The sequence below is a fragment of the Taudactylus pleione genome, unplaced genomic scaffold (genome assembly GCF_031769625.1).
Source record: "Taudactylus pleione unplaced genomic scaffold, aTauple2 ptg000487l, whole genome shotgun sequence".
In the NCBI taxonomy this organism is placed as follows: domain Eukaryota; kingdom Metazoa; phylum Chordata; class Amphibia; order Anura; family Myobatrachidae; genus Taudactylus; species Taudactylus pleione.
The window spans coordinates 1,736,401-1,742,400 of NW_028284889.1; positions in this window are offsets into that span (position 1 = coordinate 1,736,401).

Sequence of the window (6,000 nt, forward strand, 5' to 3'; positions counted from 1 at the left end):
CGGCATATGCTTCAGCAGCGTAAAGCCCTGAAACCTCTTATGGATGAACTTCACAAAAAAATGAGGTATCATTGGGGCTTCCTGTTGAATCTGTAAGTCACTCATGAGGGCAAAGTGGCCACATTGTCTGCTCCTGATGATCTAGTGCAGGGGTGGGCAACCTTTTCTCTGCAGAGGGCCATTTTGATATATATAATCTTATTTGCGGGACTGGTGCAGGCCAAGCCCCTCCATGTGATATCACACGGGGGCAGGGCCACAATCACCGGTGATTACAGAAAAGCCTGGTGCATCCTTAGGATGCTCTGGTGAGCTGTAAGGGCAGTGGTGTGACCATCTGAAGCGTCCTAAGGAGGCTCCAGGTGGCACTGCTGCATAGATACTGGCTGCAGGGTGCTATTCTAGGCACGCTGCTAGCCAGATGAAGCAAACAGAAAAAAGCTCCGCGGGCCAGACCAAATGATTCTGCGGGCCTTATACGGCCCCCGGGCCTGAGGTTCCCCATCCCTGATCTAGGGCCTTGAACTTGCAACGGGTCTACCTGCCTGATTGCAAAGACACATCCTCCCATTTCCCTCTATCAGTCTAAAGGACGTATGCAGAATTATGGCAGTCAAGTATACAAAGCAAGTGGAAGGCTAGATGTCTCTACCTGAACGATTTTCCAGCTGAGCAATTTTTTTACTGGAAGGAAAAGATAAAAATGTTTTTGGTTAAACTGAAGCAGCTAAAGGATTCCCTTCTATTCTGTGTTCTCTATGTTTTTTTTATTTCCAGGTATTGTAATTTCTGAATGGAGAAGACTCCAGGAGCTGGTTAGCTCTGCGATGGATGGTTGTGGTAAACCTACCTTGTTATCTGCTCGTCATAACCTCCCCTTTCTGTTCCACGGGGCATGCATCTACCTTCTATTATTGTGTTAGTTCAAGTTGCCATTTGAATGCTCACTTGTTAGAATGGTTTTTTTTAGCCACATTTTATTGTTCTTCGCCCTATGATTACGAATTATAGTAATAGTTTAAATCTTGTAGTTAATCCATGCTTTAATTTCTATTATATTGAATGTATAATTTTCAATATTTATTTGCTCCTTTTTCTTTAAAACATTTCACAGTATTGCAGTGTTATAGAGTCATGGTTGTTGTCGACCCCTGGTATTCCTGGCTCTACCTGCTTTGGTATTTGGAGCATGGGAGTTACTTTACTTCTTTAGTGTTCCAGATGCGGTTTACAACTATGTATGTCTATTTTATTGTTACTTACCTTCCTCTCCACCACAGTTCTATAGTAGGGCCTGATTCAGCAAAGAACACAAACCCTGATTTAGAGCCGGATGCTCTGACAGAGCGCTCGCTCTGAATCAGGGCCGTCCTTCTGAATTTTTAGAGCGACCTCCTGGGCGCTCATATAACTGTGGGTGACCACCCACAGCTATAGCGAGCGGCCAGGAAGATGGTCGCGATGGTCAAGACCATCGCGACCATCGAGCTTGCGACGAGACCCTTGTGGTAGGGTCTCGTTGCCGCAAGCCCTGGAGTGCTTTTGGCTCTATCAGAGCCGAAAGCACTCCCACTGACATCACTTGTGACACTTGTGATGTCAATGGGGCCGGCCCCAGACGATAGGCATTCCCATGGGAACGCCTCCGTCTGGCCAGCCACGCCCCCGGCACGCCCACCAAAGGGGGCGTGCTGTCACTCACCATCGACAGCACGCCCCCTTTGTAGCGAGACCCATAGCAACGGCTTGCCCGTCGCTATCCGGGTCTCGCGCATGCGCACGACGGAGCCGGGTCCGTCGTGCGCATGCGCACTGGGCCAACATCGACCCACTTGCGAGCGCTCGCGAGTGGGTATGAATCAGGCCCACAGATGCGAATGCAATAGTGATTACGCACGCAGTCTGAGAAAGTATGCTAATCCATTGCGATCGCAATGCAATCTCAGCACTACATAAGGACGCCACTTTACCTTACACACATCCGTAATGTTTAGCAGGACTGCAAAACCATCGGTACAATCGAGTACCATCGCAGCCTCACGCACACTTGCACAAGCCCTGACCTTACTCAGAAATTGCTAACTTCCACGCACGCTACCAGGCCTCAGGCTGCGTATGGCATCGCAGTGGATAATTTATGCAAACCAATGCAATGGCGTTCAAACGCATTGGAATGCCTGCGTTTGGCCGACCACCCCCCGGTACCACTCACAAACGGCACTACCTGTCAATCACTCTGCATAGTCATTACGATCGCAGTCCCGATCGCAATGGCTAGTGCGCCCACACGCACTGCGATGCATACACATGCACAGTACGCAACAATTGGCCAATTGCATACGTACTAGCAACTGTGTTCCTTGCTGAATCAGGCCCACAGTGCTTAGTTCTTACTCTCCCTTTCTGATCCCCTCCAAGTCTTCTCCTTTCCAATTAATATACTCATCCTTCCTCCCATTAAGAGATCTACTTTCTCTCTGCAGTAGTCCCATCAGCATTCCAACAGTCCTGTATTGACTCTTCACTTTCCTAAAATCTACCAAAATGTATGTTCCAGTTAACCTCCAGATAACCTCCATTAATGCTAGGTCACTAAACACCCCATAAAAAGGCTTATAAGGTGGACATTGCCTTTATTCAAGAGAGATACACATAATGGTAATTTCTCAGATCAATGTACTGGTCCATCACAGGTTCATGTAAGGGAAGGGTTAACTTACACTAGAAAAAAATAAGAAATTCGCCCCCCCATCCCCACACATCATGATGGAATAGCAAGAGACCTAGAGACATACATCCTACATGATAATAGTAATGCAAAGATCTCAGTTACATACTTTTGCAAGCAAATGGTAAGCCACTCTGGTGGTCCTACGCTACATGATAGTGGCACCTATTTGGGGTCATACAATTATGGATTTCTAAATTGATAGCCAACTGGAGAAGCCTCAAGTGCCCCTAATATGGCACAACAAGGATCAGCATACCCTCCAACTAGGTAATGGTTGGGTAGGACTGCGCTCTGCTGTGTGGGCAGATGTGGTGTATTGCATAGGCTGAAAGGTAAGCTTTATGAGTGAGTGGGGTGCTGCACTTCCAGATCGCAGGCGTACCGGGTCCTGCGTATAATTGGATAGAGACGGTGGGGTACGGAAGGTGCGCTCACCCTGTGGGTGCAATGATAATTGGGGAGTGTTGGATTGTGTATGTGGTTGCTAGTGTGTATGGTGTGGTTGAGTGGGGCATGGTGGACCAAATGAATGAGAGAGGAAGACACAAAGTGGGAGTAAATTGTTTTATTGGAGTAGTCACAATGCTTCTCCTATGTAGTCCCAGGCACAAAGTGGGTGTGGTGGTGGGTGAGAGAGAGAGACTGGGGAGGTGGGTCGACCTTTTCAGGGGGCTCCTTTCCATGTGGTTCAGTAGACTGGCACGTTACAGAGGGGAGAGTGGAGCAACAGGTCTGTGAACACCTGGCGGCGTCCCGCATGTATATCAGAGTCTCTAAGTCTGATACCTACCGGTAGGTATGGCCTGAAGTTGGTTAGGCCGTTTGGGTGTTGCGTTGCTGCAAGTCTGTGTTGGCTGAGTTGAGTTGCATTTGATCGAGATGATCTCTTATACTGTGGCGGTCAGCGACCGGGTGATGTTGGTGGTTGTAGATGCAGCGGTGGGGGTGAGCTGCTGTAGAAACTGCCGCTGGTGCCGGGTCACTGAGGTGGGGTGTCGGTGCCCCTGTGAGAGCCAGGTGTGCGGTGTGGGTCACCCTTCTGGCAGGGGATGGACTGCCCGGGACGGGCTAGATGAGTGACACTTCTGCGGTGGGTGTAAGCCGTGGGTCTGGAGTGTGGGCGTAGTGGGGTCTCCAACGCGTTTCGGCAGGTGTTCTTCCTTCTTCAAGGAGGTAAGGAGAGTGGTGTTGCAGGCATGGGGTTTAAAACCTGTGCCTGGAGGTGGTCATGTGATGTGGGCGGCCAATGGTGGTCAAGGAGGTGGGGGATGGGTCTGTGTGGGGATTGGTTGCAGAAATTGCTGTGTAGTGGGGCATGGGGGGGTTGGGCTATCTCTGGTGACGTATGCTGCGGGTCCGTGGACTGGCTGTGTCATGCGGGAGGGGTCGTGGCAACACAGGTGTCTGTGAGTAGTGTTTAGCTGTATGCATGCTGGGGGGCCGAAGCCGTGTTAGCGGCTGTGTGTACCACGCGGCCGTCACATGGTGCGGGCGGCTGCGGCGTAATCAAGGTAGTGTGGGTGTGTGTTCGGTGCTCTGGTGCAATAGGGTGGAGGGAGCGTGGAGAGCGGGTGATGTGGAGGCTCCTGGTTGGTTGTCATGGCAACCGTTGGGGATACGTACTGCGTATAAGCCGTCACATGGTGCGGGCAGTTGCTGTGGAGCCGGGCTGAGTGGGTGTGAGCTGTGGGATAGAGATGATAGGGTAAAGGAGGCAGGGAATGTAGGTGACATGATGGCTCCTGTAAGCTAGGGTGGCGGTTGTCATGGCAACCATACGGGGATGATGTGTATCACTGACCTGGGGACTTGGGGGGACAGGGGTGTGAGTGGCGCCTCGCGGTACAGTGTGCGGGCGTGGAGAGGGGGAGGGGTAATGTGAACATAAGGTGATGTTGTGTACATGTGAAGGGGGGAAAGGTAGGTGTAGTGGTGAGTAGTGCTGCCGTTACAAGTCTGTGGAAATGGTTGGTGTTTGTTGCGGTGGATAGGTGGTGTGTTATGTAGGGGATGTCGGTGTGTGGTGGGACCGGATGTGGTGTGTGTCCCTCGTGTTTAGTGAAGGAGGGGTGTCATGGTGTGGACTACGGGGGTGGTGGCTAGGTGATAGATAATATACAAGTGAGCTGGATGCGGGAGGTGGGATGTACCATGTGGGGGGGGTTAATTAGTGGGGTATGGGGGGCTAATATGTAGATGGTGTTGTGGGAAGGTTTAAGGGGAGGCGGAGTACTGCGGGACCCAGGTGGAATGGGAGGGTGATTTGTATGCTTCAGAGGATGGGATGTGTACATGGGCTGTATGTGGGATTTATGATGTGGATGGGGTGTTAAATCTGGTGGGGTGGGGGAACTGGTGTGGTGTTGGTGTGTGGGCAGGGTACGTGACGTGGTGGGGTCCTGGTTTGTAGTGGTGGGGGAGGCACCTTAGTCATGAGTGGGTGATCCTTTGTGTGTGGTGGGGTGAGTGTTGTGTGTGTGGGCAGGAATGTTGGGTTTGTGGTGTGGCAGGGGTATGTGGTGTCTGTCTGCGTGCAGGTAACGTGGGGTGGGCTTATTTGGTGATAACTGATTTGACCTTGTTGTCAATATTGAGTCCTCTGGGTGTCAGTGTTTTGAGTGTAAAGATCCACCGGAGTTCCTCTTTGTTGAGGATTTTTTTTTTTTTCAACAATAAATTTTTATTGAATTTTTCGAAAAACAATAAGATACAGAGAATATTAAAAAAGAGGTACAAGGAGAGAGAAAAAAAAACCAAAACAAAAAAAACAAAACAAACAAACAAAAAAAAAACACGGACATAGGTACACGTTATCAAGACATAATTAAAATATATCAATACAATACAAAATGCTCACACAATGGTATATCGTACAATAAAGAATCCGGAAAATACATAACATTGCAGTGAGGAATCACAAGAATACAGAAGGAACACAAGGCTAGACCCTCATCTTTGACTCCCAATATTCAGACCATCTAAGCCATCTAATAAGAAGGTTGGAGGCAGAGGAGGAGTACAATATTCCCGCTGTCTCGAACTCGCAATGTGATTGCACCTCCATCTCGATAGCATCTAGACTGGGAATATAAGGTGTACGCCACTGTCGTACCAACATCAATTTAGTGGCCAGGAAGATATGACCCATAATATAGCGATCGTTGTTGGTCAAGCCACCATGATATAGATGGAATAGAGCTATTGATGGGCTAGGTGGGATAGAGACATTAAATATTTTAAAGATTAGGTCAAACACCGATGACCATAAT